The sequence below is a fragment of the Carettochelys insculpta genome, chromosome 1 (assembly GCF_033958435.1).
Source record: "Carettochelys insculpta isolate YL-2023 chromosome 1, ASM3395843v1, whole genome shotgun sequence".
NCBI classification, from domain to species: Eukaryota; Metazoa; Chordata; order Testudines; family Carettochelyidae; genus Carettochelys; species Carettochelys insculpta.
Genome location: NC_134137.1, coordinates 57,347,123 through 57,366,433, shown reverse-complemented (window position 1 = coordinate 57,366,433; position 19,311 = coordinate 57,347,123).

Genomic DNA, 19,311 nt, shown 5'->3' with positions numbered 1-19,311 from the left:
AAAAAAAAAAAGAAATTCCAAAAATATACAAAAATTTAACTAATCTGAATTTCAAAGTTTTGTTTCAAGTTTGGGCAAGCTATTCTGAATCTGATCATTCAGCAGTTAAGCACTTAACCAAGATTTTAAAATAAATTAATGACATCTGTGCTTTTGAAAATCTTCCTGTTATTATATCCTCCAAGGAGACTGAGAATATGTGTAAAATTTGACCTGATATTGTATGCCATGTTAGCGCAGGGAGTTCAAATACATTGAAGAAACTTCACATTGTGTGAACTTTTCAGATGTGCCCGCTTCACAAGCAATTTTGCATAAATAGTATTATTTTAAAATATTGATTAATTACAGCATCCTTCCCTAAAGAAGCGGAAGTCTTGTTGATGATCAGGATAATTTGTGTGAGAAGAACAAAAATGAATGGACTTTATTAAGGAACACTGGATTACACAAGAACAATGTCAGAGAGCTGATTCCACTCAGATGCTATCTCTTTATTTTGGAAGATTTTTCCCTGGAGTTTCAACTACCAACTTAACTAAGCAAGCTGGCAGCACAAGCACAAGCTGGTCTCCATGTGACTCTCTTTTAAAACAGAGCAGATCAAAGCACATTATGGAATTTCTAATGGGTGGCAGCAGGGTTCTCACAGACACAAAGCATAGCAGGCTAGTGCAAGGTAGAGTTACACCCAGTTTACCATGCACTAACTGTTCCTTTAGACAAACTTTTAGACAAGACTGTGACTAAAGGAAGAAAGAAGAGTGTTAGGTCAAATATATGGAAACAGATAAGATGTTATAATAATCTGGAACTTTAGTTGGTTATATTCAAAATTCGCTTTAAGGAATAGTTACTTAGAAGAAAATACACAGCAATGAAATAACAGCATCATAAAACAGAAAATATATTTTAAAATGTCAATTGAATAAAAGCAGTATCAAGACTGAACTCTCCATAGTGACTTATAACTTTGATTCTTTTAAGCATCAAACAAACATTATGTGATTTGACACACAGAGGTAAAATAACTCGCTCAAGACCAGAAGGGAAAATCATCGGCAGCACAGGGATTAGAATGCAGGACTCCCCAGTTCCCACTTCTAATCTCAGTTCATTAGATCAGACCATATTGCTCAGAGTGGCAATATCCAGTGTGACAGTGCACAACATTGAGCAGGAGCCTTGCACTAAGAGGAGCATTGTGATTAGTCTTGTGTCAGCTTAGACAAACTCCAGATGGCCAACTGGAAACAGCAATCGGCACCAAAGAAATTGAGGCCAGCTGGCTGGAAAGCATATTAAAAATTCAAACCGCATTAACAGTGGAGGAAATTTTGTACAATTGGCGGGAGGGAGAGAATAAGGCCTTACGATGGAATGGGATGTACTGTAAAATATCCTCTACCTATCTCTGCCTAGCCTAGAATCTAGATTGCATGTGTGACTAGTGTGCCAGGTTACTCAATAGGGTAAACTGCAAAGAATGGGAGAGACATTCCCCAAAGCTGGTGGATATTCCAGTACTTGGATTTACTAAGCCAGCACAAAACAATTTCTATCACACCTTAGTGGCTGCCCAGAAGCAAAAAACTCAGTTCCCCTAAGGCAACCATGCCTTAGGCCTCTACCTAGAGACCGAAGTCAAAACTCATCAGGATTATTGGAAATCTTACTCATCATATAAGAAAATTCTACCAATTCCAAGGAATCAGACACGTTACCTCCCAGATTAATGGATCGTTCAGATCTTACCCAAATACACACTTATAGCCAAGCCTTAACCAACTACGTCTACTATATATTTTAGAGAGTTTATGTGTCTGTCTCTGTATCTATATGTCTGCCTGAGTCTGTTTGTTCAAGAACTCCTCCTAAACACGAGGCGCTTCCACTTATCACAAGCTACCACTTTCAGCAAGGTCAGGGTTTGGTTGTGTCAGGACAATGGGATGTGGGTGGGATGTGACTGTTTCTGCTCAATGAAAAGGAAGGGCTGAGAGCAGGGACAGTCATGCTCCCAAATGACCACAGGGTGGCAGCAAGTATCCCAGCCCCAGGTGAGCAGCTGCTAGCTGGCAGCACAACCTCTGGACCCCAAGAGCATCCTCTAGGTGCCAGGTGGCCCTCACTGCCCTGGGCCACTCTGAACCACCATGGCATGCAGGCCACTCTGCCCCAGGCTACCTGTAAGGAACAGCTGCCAATGGTTCATGTGACCCCCCACCATCCTAGGCTGCCCCCAGAGAACAGGCCACGTCCCCCTGCCACCTCAGGCTGACCAAGGGTTAGGCCAGCAGGTTACCTGCTGACACCTTTTCCCTCAGGCAGGCCCTGGGGAGAAGCCAGTGGTTGCCCACCCCCACCCCCTACTACCTCTGGCTGGCTGATGGCCTGCATGCCCCTCCATCTATCCCAGATCAGACCCAGGCCTAGGCAATGCAGAATAAGTCTTCTAATTAAAATTTATGACAAAGAAAAAGAGAGAGCATTTTGTTAAAAGATCAGTTTACATACACAAATGAGTGCAGTTCTGAGATCAGAGTCCTAGAAAAGAACGTGATCTTTGTTATTACACAGAGTTCTTTCAGAATTAGGCCAATATCTATATCCAATATCCATCCAGACTGAAGATCCCACTCTTGCAATTTAAGCTTCCCCTGCATCAAACATCAAGCAGATCTAAGGCGAAAGGATCAGGAGCAAAGTACTTTTTTATACAGACGATATTGCCTATAGAAACAACCTATCAGTACATGCTAAACAAGCTGAACTTAAAATATAAATCTAAACCAAGTGACTTTAACATCTTATTAAAATATGTACAATCTGTTTGTCCCACACAAGGTTGTGCTTAGTTTTATGTGGCCCTCTTCTGTAATAAGGTTGGACTCGACTGATCAAAACAACAATTGTCATTCAAGAGAGCCCAATAGCCCTATATAGCTGCACAGTGACTCTCGTACTGATCAGGACACAGTATCTGTAAGATTATGATGGATCAGCACTGCTAGATCATTACACAGGAGCTTCATGTTTCATGACCCAAATGAGTCAGTAACCCAAGGGAGATGCATGGAAGGACTAAGATGTTATGGGATAAAAACATGTCTTGCACTGCAAAATAAAATATTTACTTAATCAGTATTCAGATTAATTAGTTACAGGCCTTCATTTGCAGAGCTACCATCAGCTGCCTCTCACATGGATTATGCACCCACAAAAACTGGCTGTGGCTTCACATATGGCTGTTCAGAACAAAAAGACAACTTTGTAGTGGTAAAATCATCTCATTTAGGATTAAATAAGATAGTAGATCAAGATGTCCAAAGACAGAAGTTTTTGAAGCTGTAAAACCATGCCTACAAACGAACATGGATATATTAGGAAACTTCACGTTATTTATTTACAGCACTATTGTTTTTAAATTTCCCATCAGATCTTCACATAACTCTGTTTGAAAAATGTAAATTCATGATATACCTGAATAATGACAGACCAAAGGAACTTTTTCACTGTTAAATCAATAGATTACATACTGCACCTGATCTCTAAAGTTCAGATAAGCAGCTTATGTGCTGTTTAATATAACACCAGTAATTCTCAAGTTGACAGCTAGTTAGGTCCGTCTACATAATGTGTAAACTTTATATAGATCAGTGGTTTTCAAACTTTCTTCATTTGTGATCTGTAGTGGGATGACTGCCCTACAACGAAAGGGGTTCATTCCCTGGAAGAGGGCTAAAGCTAAGGATCCCAGCAGCTACAGCATATAGCTATCAGTTGGGACCCAGCTGGGGCTATATAAATAGAAGGAGCCTGACAGAGAGGAGTAAAGATTCTTGCTCCAGCTGTAGAGCAGGAGGGACCTAGCTGTCAGGGAAACTACAGGGCTTCCTAATGCACAGCAGAGCTGCGGGGGAAGATAAGCAGAGCTGGGGAAGCTCTGGCCAGGCAAGGTCCCAGACTGCAGGACCTGAAACATGACCTGAGAGTATTAAGGCTTCAGGGAGACAGCCATGGAAGCAGGTCCAACCCCTTGCCAATGATGACTGGCCGTTTCAGACTGTAGTTTGTTCTCGAGGTAGGGGCTATATGATAACTGACAGTGTGTCTCCAAGGCAAAGTGAGTATTGGGGTTTGAGGTTCTGCAGGAGGAGAGGATCCCAGGGAGACTGGGGGCACTATGGCAGGGCAATACCTTGAGGGAAGAGCACTGTGGTCTGGGAGGGACATGGATTCTGATCAAAGGTGGTGGGTAGCAAACAGATTGATAGGTAACAGTGGGCAAGGCACTGTCTGGAAGCTGAAGAGCTAATTTCCAAGTAACCAGCAGGAGGAACCATGGTGGCAAGTCATGCCCGGTTACACGACCTCTTTGGAAAACTGCTCACCGCAAGTTGAGAACCAGTGATATAAATAAACAGCTACATGTATATTGCTTGGAAAAGCAACAGTGCAGAGTTCTCTGTTCAGATTGTTTGCTGAGAAGCATATCCACTTTATGCCTGTACAATCTTAAAACGGTCCAGGCCCCAACTATGCAACCCATAAACATGCTGGTGTGAATCCAGCTCTGTGTAGCAAACCAGACTAATACCTCTGCACAATTTAAATACTTAACATTGGCACAAGTGAGATTTAAGAGGTGTTGAGACTTTTGTTGGCCCTTTGTGCAGGGTTAACTCATAAGGGTTGCACATCTGGCTCTTACAGCTTGGCATTCTTCCCCTCAAGAACATAAAAACTCTGAGCATTTATCTGAACTACCCAAAACTTGCAGAGCGAAAAGATTTGGCTGTAAATGTTGCCAGGCTTGTCATTTTTCCAGGCAGTATTTCTAAAGCAGCTTGGAAAGGATGGTAGGAAATAATGTGATAAAGCACTTTTGGGGCCATTATCTTGCAGCTCTGCTTTTTTAGTTAGAGACCGGAAGAGCAGAGGAGCATAAAAGTGAAACCAGGGCCTGTGTGGAGTGGACAGAAGCCCTACATTAAAAAGGGTTTATTTTAATGAGCAAAATTGCCCATGTTCATTTTTCTTTCATTCTGAACAGGGTTACAAATGACTCTGTGGTGCCTCAAACTCACTGTAAGGTACTGTGGAGCTACTAAAGCTGCAGTTCCTTGGACCCATGCAGATTTATGCTCCCTTTGACATGCCGTCTGCTTAATTCTTAACCGGTCTTTTATAAAAACAGGAGGGACTAAGAAGTATGTCAGCATTGGGGAATAATCTTGGCAGGGAGAATTTTGCAGTCATCGTGTCTGCCAGGCTTTATGTGTGTGGAACAGACTGATAGCCACACAAACTCTGCAGATACCCTACTCTCTACGAGGATTTAAGAGGCATTGTGAAAGGCTGGAACTACTGACGCAAAGATACATTGGCTGTCCAGCAGCCACTTCCCATGCACAGTGGGCTACCACGTAATCCAGAGGAAGATGGAATGCTGTCCCACCCCATTCTAGTGTATGCAATAGATACAATTGAATCCCAAATTCATGTTAACCCCATTGAAATGAGAATAAATAAGATGCATGACAATACTTGTATATACATCTCACTCACTGACAACTTGAAAAATTATATTTTTAGCAAGTCTCATAGGAGGCTTGGATGTCCAGCCAGCCTAGTGGCAAGAGCACTTGGCTTTCAACCCCCTGCTTGGTTGAGGCATCTCGGTCTTTAAGGCCATCGGAGTAGAAGGATATGGGGCCACTTTCTCCACTGGGTCCTAGCCCAAGGCCCTCTGTGCAACAACCCCTGTAGAAGGGGTAGCCTTCCTAGCATGAAGTCTAAATCCACTAACCTGGGTGGCTTCCTACCAGTGTCTGTTCTGTTTGGGTTGTGGCCCTCTGGTTCAATTTGCTGGATAGCTTGCCTCTTATAGGGTCCTCTCATAGGTCTTGGGCAGCACCCTCCCACAGTCCTAGGCTCCTTTAGGCAGGCAGCCACATCAATGAGAACAAACCCCACAGTGTCTCTGGACTTCACTTACTCAGTTATTGCAGGTGTCTAAATTTCCTGCTTCTGGGGAGACAGCACTTACTCACAGCTAGCAGAGTAGTGACCCTTTTTGCTTCAATTTTCACCAAAAAGTTTTGTGGTGATTGTATGCCTAACATGGTGCACGTTAGTGGAAAATGGGTGAGTCTGGAATTTAGAAGGAAAAGATCAATTTAAACATTATAGAGAAAAGTTAGACATCTTCAAATCAGTGAGCCTAATGAAATGCGTCCTAGAATACTTAAGGAGTTGTGAGAGGAGGTATCTGAGCCATTTCCTATCGTCTCTGAAAAGTCATGGAAGTTGGGAGAGATTCCAGAAAACCGCAAACGGGGAAATATAGTGCCCATCTATAAAAGGGAAATAAGAACGATACAGAAAACTACAGACAAATCAGTTTAACTTCTATGCCGGGAAAGATAATGGAGCAAATAATTAATTTATCTGCAGATGTCTGGAAGATGATAAGGTAATAGGTAATGGCCAGCATGGATTTGTGTAAAAGCAATCATGTAAAACGATAGCTGTAGCTTTCTTTGATGGGATAACAAGCCTTGTGGATAAAGGAGAAGAGCTTGATGTGGTATACCTAGACTTCAGTAAAGCATTTGTTATGGTCTCACTTGACCTTATCAATAAACTAGGAAAATGCAACCAGATAGGACTGCTGTAAGGTGGATGTATAACTGCTGCATAACCATTCTGAGACAGTAGGTATTCATGGCTCACAGTCATGCTGGAACAAGTGGGGTTCCACAGAGGTCAGTTTTGGGACAGTTCTTTCTATATCATAAACTTCTAGGGATGGAGATTCCACCACCTGTCAAGGTAAAGCATTCCAGTGCTTCATCACCCTCCTGGTGAAATAGTTTTTCCTAATATCCAACCTACACCTCTCCCTCTGTAACTTCAGACCACTGGTCTTTGTTCTGCTATCCATCACTACTGAGTCTCTCTCCATCCTCTTTAGTGCCCCATCACCCTTAAAGAAGTTGAAAGCTACCATCAAATCACCTCTCAACTCTTCTGTTCTGCAAATTAAATAAACGCAAATCCCCCACAGCCTCTCCTCATAGGTTATGTGCTCTAGCCCCCCAAGCATTTTTGTTGCCCTCTGCTAAACCTGCTCAAATTCATCCACATCCTCTCTACATTGGAGGGGTGCAAAACTGAACACAATACTCCAGATGAGGCCTCACCAGTGCCCAATAGAGGGGAATAATAACTTCTCTAGATCTGCTGGAAACGCTTCTTCTAATGTACCCTAAAATGCCATGAGTCTTCTTGGCTACAAGGGCACACTGTTGACTCATATCCAGCCTCTCATCCACTGTAATCCCCAGGTCCTTTTCTGCTGCACTGCTACTTAGCCAGTCGGCACCCAGTCTGTAACAATGCTTGATATTCTTCTGTCCCAAGTGCAGGCCTCTGCACTTGTCCTTGTTGAACCTCATCAGATTTCTTTTGGCCCAATCCTCCAATTTATCTAGGTCAGTCTGGAGCCTATCCCCACACTCCAGTGTATCTACTTCTCCCCCTAGCTTATTGTCATCTGCAAATTTGCGACGGTGCAATCCTCTCCCTAATCCAGGTCATTAATAAAGATGTTGGACAATACTGGCCCTAGAACAGGATCCTTGGGACTCTCCACTTGAAACTGACCACCAATTAGACATTGAGCTATCACTACTCATTGAGCCCAACCGTCTAGCCAGCTTTCTATCCATCTAACAGTCCATGTATCCAATCCCTGCATCCTTAATTTATGGGCAAGAATGTTGTGGGAAACTATCAAAGGCTTTGCTAAAGTAAAGATATATAACATCCATTGACTTCCCCATGTCCACAGAGCCAGTTACCTCATCGCAGAAGCTCATCAGATCGGTCAGGCGTGACTTGCCCTTGATGAATCCATGTTGACCACTCTGGATCACTTTCCTCTCTTCCAAGTGCGTCAAAATGTATTCCTTGGTGATCCCATCCATGATTTTCCCAGGGACTGAGGTAAGGCTGACTGGTCTATAGTTCACTGGATTGTCCTGTGTTCCTTCAAGCCATGTGAACTACAAATTTTGACTTAAATGGATATAAGCTTACAATCATACATTAAAGATGAATCGGTCTTCATCAATGACTTAGATTATGGCAGAGAGAGTACATTTATCACTTTTGCAGATGATACCAAGCAGGGAGAGGATTGCAAACACTTTGGAGGATAGGGTCATAATTCTAAATGATCTGGACAAACTGGAAAGTGGTCCAAAGTAAATCAGATGAAGTTTGAAGTACTTTGCATTTGTCCACTTAGGAAGGAACAAACAGTTTCACACAGACAAATGGGAAATGACTGTCTATGGAAGAGTACCACAGAAAAAGGGTTCGTAGTGGACCTCAAGCTAAATATGAGTCAACTGTGTGACACTGTGGGGCGGGGGAACACACATGATTCTTGGATGCTTTAACAGGAGTACTGTGAACAAAACATGAGAAATTCTTCAAGTCTACTCTGTGCTGATAAGGTCTCAGTTGGAGTATTGTGTCTAACTCAAGACATCACATTTCAAGACAGATGTGGAGAAATCAGTGTCCAGAGAACAACACAAATGATTAAAGATCTAAAAAGTGTGGCCTGTGAGGGAAGACTAAAAGAACTGGGTTTAGTTTAGAGAAGAAAAGACAGAGAGGGGACTAACAGCAGCTTTCAAGTACCTGAAAAGGTGTGACAAGGAGGAAGGAGAAAAAAAAGTTATGCTGTTTAACCTCTGAGGCTAGGGCAAGGAGTAATGGGCTTAAATTGCAGCAAGAGAAAGATAGATTGGACATTACGAAAAACTTCAAGGTGGTTAGAATCTGGAATAAATTACCTAGGGAGGTTGTGGATTCCACATCATTGGGAATATTTAAGAGCAGGTTGGACGAGCATCTGTTGGGGATGCTCCAGTTGTCTCATGGTCCTGCTATGTGTAGGGCTGGCCTGGACTTGAAGACCTCTGGAGATCCCTTCCAGTTCTAGCAGATAGTTCATAGAATTATAGGGCTAGAAGGGACCTCAGGAGGTCATCTAGTCCAGTCCCCTGCCTAAAGCAGGATCAACCCCAACTAAATCATCCTAGCCACAACCATGTAAAGCCGGGGCTTAAAAATCATTAGGAATGGAGATTCCATCACCTGTTTTGGCAATGCATTCCAGTGCTTCACCACTGTCCTGGTGAAACAGTTTTTCCTCATATCCAGCCTACATCTCTCCCTCTAACTTCAGACCATTGATCCCTGTTCTGCCATCTGTCATCAATGAGAACAGTGTCTGTCCATCCTTTTTAGAACCCCTTTCAGGAAGCTGAAAGCTGCTATCAATTGGCCCTTCAGTCTTCTCTTCTGAAAATTAAATAAGCTCAGCTCTCAGCCTCTTCTCATAGGTCATGTGCTCCAGCCCCTTAATCATTTTTGTTGCCCTCCACTGAACCCTCTCCAATGCATCCAGTTCCTTTCTATACTGGGAGGCTCAGAACTCCAGATGTGGCCTCACCAGCACCAAGTAGTGAGGAATAATAACTTCTCTAGATCTACTGGAAATGCTTCTCCTAATACACCCCAATAAGCCATTAGCCTTCTTGGCTACAAGGGCACACTGACTCATATCCAGCCTCTCATCCACCACAATCCCCAGGTCCTTTTCTGCTGCACTGCTACTTAGCAGTTGGTCCCCAGCCTTTAACAGTACTTGGGATTCTTCCTTCTCAAGCACAGAACCCTGCACTTCTCCTTGTTGAAGCTCATCAAATTTCTTTTGGCCCAATCCTCCAATTTGTGTAGGTTACTCTGGACCCTATCCCCTACCCACCAATGTATCTATCTACCCAACCTTGTGTCTTTGTAAATCAACCACAAACTGAGTCATGTTGCCTCCTTTTTTCTCCTCTCCAAGCCTGGTATTGGCCACAACAGAGCAGGTGCAGTTGGAACCACAGGTTCATTAACACCTGGTGTGACAGCAAGCAATTTTGCTGCTTCATCACAAGGTTGGAAAGTTGGGCTTTTGGTACTTCTCAAACCAGTCCACTCATAGCATTATGCCCAAGTTTTTGCAAAGAGTACTTGACTCATGGAAATGTCTATGACATTTGAGTTAAGAACAACATTCTACAAGAGGCTACTGGCCAGATCCACTAGCAGAATCCAGATGTTTTTCACTTCTCTGGACACCAGAGCAATGCAGAGCAGACAGGATGTCGTGCTGAATCTGACCTTCTAATCATTCATGAAGATAGATGAGCCCAAATAACTTTTTAAAAAAACTACTTATTTACAGAGCTGTTACATTGCATGGGACTGACATAGATTCTATGGCCTCTGATCATAAAATATGTGGGGCATTGGCTGTTAATTACTGATGTTCTCAGCTCCAGCTCTTTGCAGGTCAGGAACCTGTAGATTTGCTAGAGTTAATGTTCCTGTTTTCACATCTGTAGATTTCAGAAGAAGAAAGATGAGCATATGGTCCCAGACTTATTCTTTGAGGACACTTATGTGCATCATAGAATCATCACATTATTACCATGACTGTTCCTCTAGCAAAGAAAACTGAGTCATATCTGGGTAATGACAAACATGTGATGGCAATGTCTCCATGCCTCACATCTTCCAACCAGCTCTTTGCGTGAGAATGAATAGGTCAAATCTGGATGAAAAGGAGTTGTGAAGGGAAGCAGCAGATGAAAAAACATTGCACTAAGCTTTTGGAGATTTTGATGTCATTTTGTTCCCAACTAGGATCACCAGTTTTTGATTTATTAGTTTTTTGGCATCATTAGCTACGTCTACACGTGAACCCTACATCAAAGTAGCTTATTTCAATGTAGTGACATAGAATTAGGCTATTTCGATGAATAACGTCTACACGTCCTCCAGGGCTGGCAACGTCGACGTTGAACGTCGACGTTGCGCAGCACCACATCAAAATAGGCGCTGTGAGGGAACGTCTATGTGCTAAAGTAGCACACATCGAAATAAGGGTGCCAGGCACAGCTGCAGACAGGGTCACAGGGCGGACTAGCGCTTCCAGGGCAACAGCTAGCCACTCCCTTAAAGGGCCCCTCCCAGACACAATCAGCCTATACACAGCACGCGGTCTGAAGAGCCATAGGCACGCACACCTCGAGCGACGCAGTCATGATGGACCCCCAGCAGCAGCAGCAGCAGCAGCAGCAGCAGCAGCCAGAGGTCCACCCAGCCGCCCCTGCAGGAGCAGTGCTCGCCCTGCTCCATGCCATGCAGAAGGCAGCTGAGCACCTCCTTGCCACATAGGAGGAGCTGCCCACAGGGGAGGAGGACGCAACCCCCAACCCTGCAGCACCCCGACCCCCCCACTCGCCTCATACGCCACCGGCTGTGGACCTACCCCACCAGCTCCGACTGGTGGGAGAGGCTGGTGCTCGGAGAGTGGGACGACGACCGCTGGCTCAGGAATTTTCGCATGAGCCGGCAGACATTTCTGGAGCTATGCCAGTGGCTCACCCCCACACTCAGGCACCAGGACACCGCCATGCGGCATGCCCTCACTGTGGAGAAACAGGTTGGCATCGCTGTCTGGAAGCTGGCCACTCCAGACAGCTACCGATCCGTGGGGCAGCAGTTTGGCGTCGGTAAGGCCACCGTTGGGGCTGTCCTCATTGAGGTAAGAGGACCCACGGGGGTGGGGGGGAGGCAGCCCTGGCAGGGGAGGGCAGGGGAGGGGAGGGGGGCCCTGACAGGGGAGGGCCACACACACCCTGCTCACGCCTCATTGGTGCTCTCCCATGTGCTTCCCCTGCAGGTCGTCCACGCCATCAATGCCCTGCTCCTCCACAGGCTCGTGAGGCTTGGGGACCCAGATGCCGCCATCACGGGCTTTGCCACCCTGGTCTTCCCCAATTGCTTCGGGGCTCTGGATGGGACTCACATCCCCATCCACACCCCGGAGCACAGTGGAGGATGTTACATCAACCGGAAGGGCTACCACTCAGTGGTCCTCCAGGCCTTGGTGGACAGCCGGGGCCGTTTCCAGGACGTTTATGTGGGCTGGCCTGGCAGCACCCACAACGCCCGTGTATTCTGGAACTCGGGCCTGTGCCGCTGGCTGGAGGCGGGGACCTACATCCCCCAGCGGGAAATCCCTGTGGGAGACACCACCATACCCCTCTGCGTCATCGCAGATGCGGCATATCCCCTCCGGCCCTGGCTCATGCACCTGTACACGGGCCATCTCTCTCTGCCAGCCAGGAGCACTTCATCCAGCGCCTGAACCATGCGCGCCAGGTGGTGGAGCGCTCATTTGGCCGCCTCAAAGGGCGCTGGAGGTGTCTCCTCACCCGCCTGGAGGCGGGCCCCACCAACATCCCCCAGATTGTGGGTGTGTGCAGCGCCCTACACAATCTGGTGGAGAGCAAGGGGGAGGCCTTCTTTCAGGGCTGGGCTGTGGAGGCCGGCAGGGCTGCTGTGCAGCCACCCGCTGCCCCCAGTCGCCAGGTGGACCCCGAAGGGACCCGAGTCCGGGAGGCCCTGCGGACCCACTTCGATGAGGCCGCGGGGTGAACGCTGGCAGGCCCCCCACTGCCCCCCCCATCCTCCACAACACTCCCTGCCCCTACTCCCACACCACAGAGCACCCAACAACACCCCCCCCACTTTTCTTGTACAAATAAAAGCAGACACTTGTTTGTCAAATCAAACATGTTTACTTGAACTCTTCTTAATAATAACTATAGAAATTCTAACTTATATATATGTATATATATTACTATAAAAACAGGGATAACAAGGAAGGGGAGAACTATTTACATGGGGGGAAAGGATCAGACATTGAAAACGGGGGTCACAAATAAATACAAACTATGTACAGCCCAAAAAAACCATAAAAGTGGGGGGAATATATACAAAGGGGGGGGCCACGTCCTGGGCCCCACGCCCCTACAGTCCAGCACTGGGGGTGGGCGGCCGGGATCCCCGCCTCAGCCGTAGCCCTGGCCGGGGCTGGCTGGGGGCCGGGTGGACCATAAGATATGGCCGGCAAGTGTCAGCTGGCCCCAGGTCCCCCTCGGTGGAATGGCCCTCGGTGGCGGGTGGCAGTGCGACGGCAGACGGCGCGGCGGCTGGAGCAGTGGGTGGCGCAGCAGGTGGAGCATGCAGGGAGGGTGCAGCGGCAGCCGGCGCAGCATGGGGGGGCCAGGTAGTCCACTATGCGGTTGAATGTCTGCATGTAGGCCCCCCATGCCTCCTGGCGCCAGGCCAGTGCCCGCTTCTGCAGGTGGAGGCGGCATTGCTCCACCCGCAGACGCTGCTCAGCGACCTCCACCTGCCGGTGGTGGAGGGCCAGCAGCTGGGGGTCCGTTGTCGGCGGCTGCTGCTGCTGGGTCCTCCGTCTTGCCTGCCGTGGGGCCGGTCGGTCCTCCGCTGAGGGGCTGGCCTGGAGCGATGGCCCCGGAGGGCTTTCCAGGACCACTGACGCCTCGCCGGCGCTCTCCGGTCCTTCCGATGGTGCAGCTGCGGAACACAGGAGGGGGGAAAGAAGAATGGAGACAGCCGTTAGTGTGGGCCCCGAGCCGTGGCCCTTGTCCCCCCACCCCTGTGCTACAGGTTCTCCATCCCCGGGAGATGCTGCTGTGATGGGGTTCAGGGGTCGCCCTGCACCGCACCCCGTCCGCTGGCAGGAGTGACTCTCACTCACTCAGCAGGTATGACAGGAGAGGTTTCTTAGGCAACAGATGCCCAGTTTCTCCCAGAAGCAATAGTACAGCAGTCAGAGACAGTCCTTCCAACCCATCCTGGGGAGAAGACCCCGAGGGGTGCCCCTCTGGGGTATAGCTTTCCCCCTCCTCAGGCAGGCAGCCTTCTAGCTCTCCCTTCCCCTAGCCTCTAACTGCGGCCCCTGATTCAAACCCAGCTCGGCTCCTCCCTCCTCTTTGTTCAGGGCAGAGGTGTAACCTGCCAGTTGTAGCCCCAGGATCATCCTTAGCCACTGGGAGCTATTCAGCTTGTTGCTCATATCTAGCCTGAGTCTCGCATTTGCACTCCCCCCACTCCATCACATGCTGCTGCTGCTGCTGCTGGGTGTCCCACCCCCTCCCTCCGGGGGACCCTAGAGGTTCCACTCCCCCCTGCCCCGGGGATGGGGCATGGCACTGTCGTGCTGCGGGGGACAGGGGCTGATGCATTCCTGTGAGGGATATGCCACTGCTGCCCCTGGGGCCATGGTCATCTGGGCATGTGGAAGGCCCTGGCCATATCTATTACCCTCGCCCCTCAACCCTGGGGGTGTGCACCGGGGGGGTACATACCTGATGGTCCACTCCCACGGTCGGGGGACACCTGGGGGGTGGACGCCCGGCTGCTGCTCCAGGATGGGAGGAGGATCTGGAGGCTGGTGTCGGTGGAGGAGGAGTCCCCCTCCTCCTCCTCCTGCTCCAGTGCCCCGGGGTGCGGGGCTTGCCTTGGGGGCGGACTCCGCCTCCAGGGCCTGCTGGGGCTCCTCAGCCGAGGTGTCAAGCATGGCCGGAGGGGAGGAGGTGTGCCAGGGGCCCAGGATGTCCCTGAGCTCCCTGGAGAAGGGGCATATTGCAAATTACAATATGCAAATTTGGTGCCAAATATGCAAATTTATACCTCATTTGCATGCCTCTTTGGAAAGAGGAATGCAAGTGTAGACACACCCTAAGAGCTGAAATCACAGGGTTTTGCCTCAGGCTAAACCCACAGGAGACGGTGTGACTGGCAGATGGCTGGTAGCAGGAGCAGCAGATGGACGAACAACATGACTGGCAGCTGGCTCGTGCGACTGGCAGCTGGCTGGTCTGGCAGCTAGCAAGGAGCAAGCAGGATGCTGGAACAGCGCAAAGGTGGCATTGCCCCAGGTTCCATGAGGGAATGCATCAGTATGAGGTGTCAGGGCCCACACGGACTGGACCAAGTTGTAAGTGGGGAAATTGAAGTCGGGGTACGGAGAAAGTTGGGTGTGTGGATTGGCTGTTTACAGTATTGGACTGGTGAGCCTGAGAGGCCAAGGACATTGCTCAATCCATTTGAGCTGGGACAGTTACTTGAGGATTGGTTATGAACTCTGGGTGTAGTATTTTCCCAAGCTTATGCTAATTGACCTTTCGGCCTCTTTTATTAAAACTTCTTTTCTACACTCAGACTGTGTGCTTGCGAGTGGGGAAGCATTGCCTCTCCAAGGCGCCCGGGGTGTGTGAATTTCCCAGGCTATTGGGTGGGGGCTTGAGCCAGTTCTGTGTGAGATGGATGAAAAGGAACCCGTAGATGTTGAACCCAGCCCTGGTTGCTGCCGACTCCTTCCAGCAGAAGGTTTATAGTAATATGAAACAGCAGTTATCTGTCTGTGAAAGGCTACGTCTACACGTGCCCCAAACTTCAAAATGGCCATGCAAATGGCCATTTTGAAGTTTACTAATGAAGCGCTGAAATGCATATTCAGCGCTTCATTAGCATGCGGGCTGCCGCGGCGCTTCAAAATTGACGCACCTTACCGCCATGCGGCACGTCCAGACAGGGCTCCTTTTCGAAAGGACGCCGCCTACTTCGAAGTCCCCTTATTCCCATTAGCTCATGGGAATAAGGGGACTTCGAAGTAGGCGGCGTCCTTTCGAAAAGGAGACCCGTCTGGACACGCCGCGCGGCGGCAATCCGCAGCAATTTCGAAGCGCCATGTCAGCCCGCATGCTAATGAAGTGCTGAATATGCATTTCAGTGCTTCATTAGTAAACTTCGAAATGGCCATTTGCATGGCCATTTTGAAGTTTGGGGCACGTGTAGACACGGCCAGAGTGTCCCACCTGCTCTTTTCCTAGCCTTAGTACTTTGCTATGATAACTACTGTTCCTGCACTTATGATGCACAGAAATGGGTACAGACTGTGGTTGTGAGAATGTGATCATTGTTTCCTTAGATACTAAGTTCGTTCCAGAGTAGTTAACAGACTTTTTAATGGAAGTTATGGGCTCATCTAAATCTTTCTCTACATGTGGCTTTGAAATGGAACTATTTGGGATATTTCCACTGTGGCTATTCACATCAATAAAAAACGCACATGATTAGAGTAAGCAGGATGTGGCACAGAAGTTCTAAAGTTCAAACAAAGTCAAAAAATATATGACAGGATCAATGAATTAGCAAATGTTGATTCCATCACTGAATCATAATGGCCCTGTGGCAACCATTTAAGATACTTGTGAAGGATGCCCAAGAACTGCATAGGAGTGCCAGAAAAATACCTTCTGCTGCTTGGCACATGGGGTCTGTAATCACACTTCAAAAGAGAGACTAATTGTGCTGTGCTATGGATCGTTATACCTTTATGTCACATTTTTAAGCAAATATTTGAAGAAAATGGGTTTATATTTGTAACATTTGGAAAAAATATTGAATGTGCAGGGGCAAATTCTGATCTTGGTATTCCAGGAGACCTAAATATGATTAGAATGATGCTACGCTACTCCACATTTCCTTGCGTAACAGTCAATGTCAATTATGTTAGTGTAAATCTGGAGCAATTCTACTGAATAGAAACAAGCTAGGGCTAGATTCTGATCAGTTGCACCAATCTAAGTCTGTTAACCCTCTGTGGCGCTACTCCAGATGCACATCATTAGAACTGACATCAGAATCTGTCCCCCAGTGTTGCATGAGAATACAGAAAAGGAAATATAATTAACATTTTTGTATTCTCTTCCTGATGGTGGCATCAACTTGCAGTGAACTGATGGAATTTTCCTGAGGTTCTATTATGGTTTCCTTTTACCCATCTGGAAAATGAATATAATACTAATCTGAAGTACCTGGAAGTGTGTTAGGAGGATAAAGTGATGTTTGGAAGGGGTGGGGGTGCAGGAAAGAAGAAAATCATAGAATCATAGAAGAGTAGGACTGGAAGGGACCTCGAGAGGCCATCGAGTCCAGCCCCCTGCCCTCATGGCAGGACCAAGCACTTTCTAGACCACCCCTGAAAGCCATCTATCTAACCTCTTCTTAAATATCTCTAGTGATGGAGATTCTACCACCTCCCTTGGCAATTCGTTCCAGTGTTTGATCACCCCGACAGTTAGGAACTTTTTCCTAATGTCCAACCTCAACCTCCCCTGCTGCAATTTCAGTCCATTGCCTCTTGTTCTATCCTCAGAGGCAAGGAAGAACAAGTTCCCTCCCTCTGCCTTATGACACCCTTTTAGATACCTGAAAATTGCTATCATGTCCCCCCTCAATCTTCTCTTTTCCAAACTAAACAAGCCCAGTTCTTTCAGCCTTTCTTCATAGGTCATGTTCTCTAGACCTTTGATCATTCTCGTTGCTCTCCTCTGGACCCTCTCCAATTTCTCCACATCCTTCCTGAACTGCGGTGCCCAGAACTGGACACAATACTCCAGCTGAGGCCTAACCAGAGCAGAGAAAAGCGGAAGAATGACTTCTCGTGTCTTGTTCACAACACACCTGTTAATGCATCCTAGAATTATGTTTGCTTTTTTTGCAACAGCATCACACTGTTGACTCATATTTAGCTCGTGGTCCACTATAACCCCTAGATCCCTTTCTGCTGTACTCATTCCTAGACACTGGCCTGAGGTAAAATGTGGAAGGGTGAAGCAAGGCAGTAGTTCTTTTCAATATTCACCTGAGGGTCAATGGTGCTTTTGTATAAGCACAGGGTAACTGTCATGACCTCCAAAACTCAGAGCCCAATCATCTGTAGTGAAAGAAAGTGTCTGACCTAAAGATGGTGAGACATCCTTTCAGGGAGAGGGACAACTCTATGTGGCTCTTCTGTTTGGCACCATGGCTCCCCAAGGGCAGCTGCCCAACCTTCCCTTTGTGGAGTCAAGAAACTACAAAGTCATGCATTCCTACTCAAACAATGGTAATCATGGGAGGACTTTCTTCAAAGTTTCTGCTGGTTTTTGAAGGAACTATGCTACACAGGGACACCGGCCATACAACTCTAACTTCCTGCTCTTCTTGTATGTACAATCCTCCCCAAGTCCCTTCCATGTATCAAGAGGAGAGATGGGTCAGTCATGTTACCTTTGACAGCTGGCTCCTGTAGCTCCATAGCCAGAAAGATCGTCTTTGGTTCTGAGTGTTGATGCTGGAGATTCCAAGTTTAATTTCCATGATGAATATGTATATGGTACTGGTTTGAGTTTACTTATTATTAATACCCTCCCCCAAAATGCTGGTCTATTTCTCCCTCTCCTGTCCCATAGCAGAGGGTGCGTCTACGCTAGCCGGCTACTTTGAAGTAGTCGGCACAACGTCGAAATAGCTAGCATTGCGTCTACACACGCCGTGTGCTATTTCGACATTGAAATTGACGTTAGGTGGCTAGACATCGAAATCGCTATTCCCATCCAAAGATCGGAATAGTGCCCTACTTCGATGTTGAATGTCGAAGTAGGGCGTGTGTAGATGATCCGCATCCCGCTACATTGAAAAAGCAGGGTCCTCCATGGCAGCCATCAGCTGAGGGGTTGAGAGACGCTCTGTCTAGCCCCTTTGGGGCTCTATGGTCACTGTGCACAGCAGCCCTTATCCCAGGGCTTCTGGCTTCTGCTGCTGCTGCTGCTGTTGCAGCTGGGGGTCCATGCTGCATTCAGAGAGTCTGCAACCAGTTGTTGGCTCTGTGGATCTCGTGCTGTACAGGCCGAGTGTGTCTGGGAGGGGCCCTTTAAGGGAGCAGCTTGGGACTTTGCTGGCCCCTTATTTCAATGGGGAGCACTTGTGTGTGTGGATGCTCCGCATTTCCTTCCAAGGTGGCTCCTTTTGATGTTGTCCATTGCTACTTCAATGTTGAACATCGACAGCACCAGCCCTGGAGGACGTGTAGACAATACGCATCTCAGTAGCCTATTTCGATGTTCTTACATTGAAGTAGGCTACTTCGACGTACTGTGCTAGTGTAAACATAGCCAGAGGAAGCTATCAAACCACTTTGAATAATGATGTTTAAAAAAACAAAAACTTTCTACAGGTGCACAGAAAGGCACCTCAGGCAAAACTATGACCATTTTACTACACATTGCTAATCAGCAATTTGTGTTGTGGTAACTGAATAATTCTTCCTTCCCTTAAGATTTGTAACTTAAATCTTAACTCAGAAACTTCTCAAGCTTGCTATGATTGTTGTGCATATCATTTTGGTTTCTCATGCCATCAGGGGTGATTTTTTTCTGTTTTTGATCTTAAATGAAATCTTCTATGACACCTGAAGCGGACATAGTTTTTTATCCTCCATCAAAGCCCATGGAAGTCATTGGACAGAGT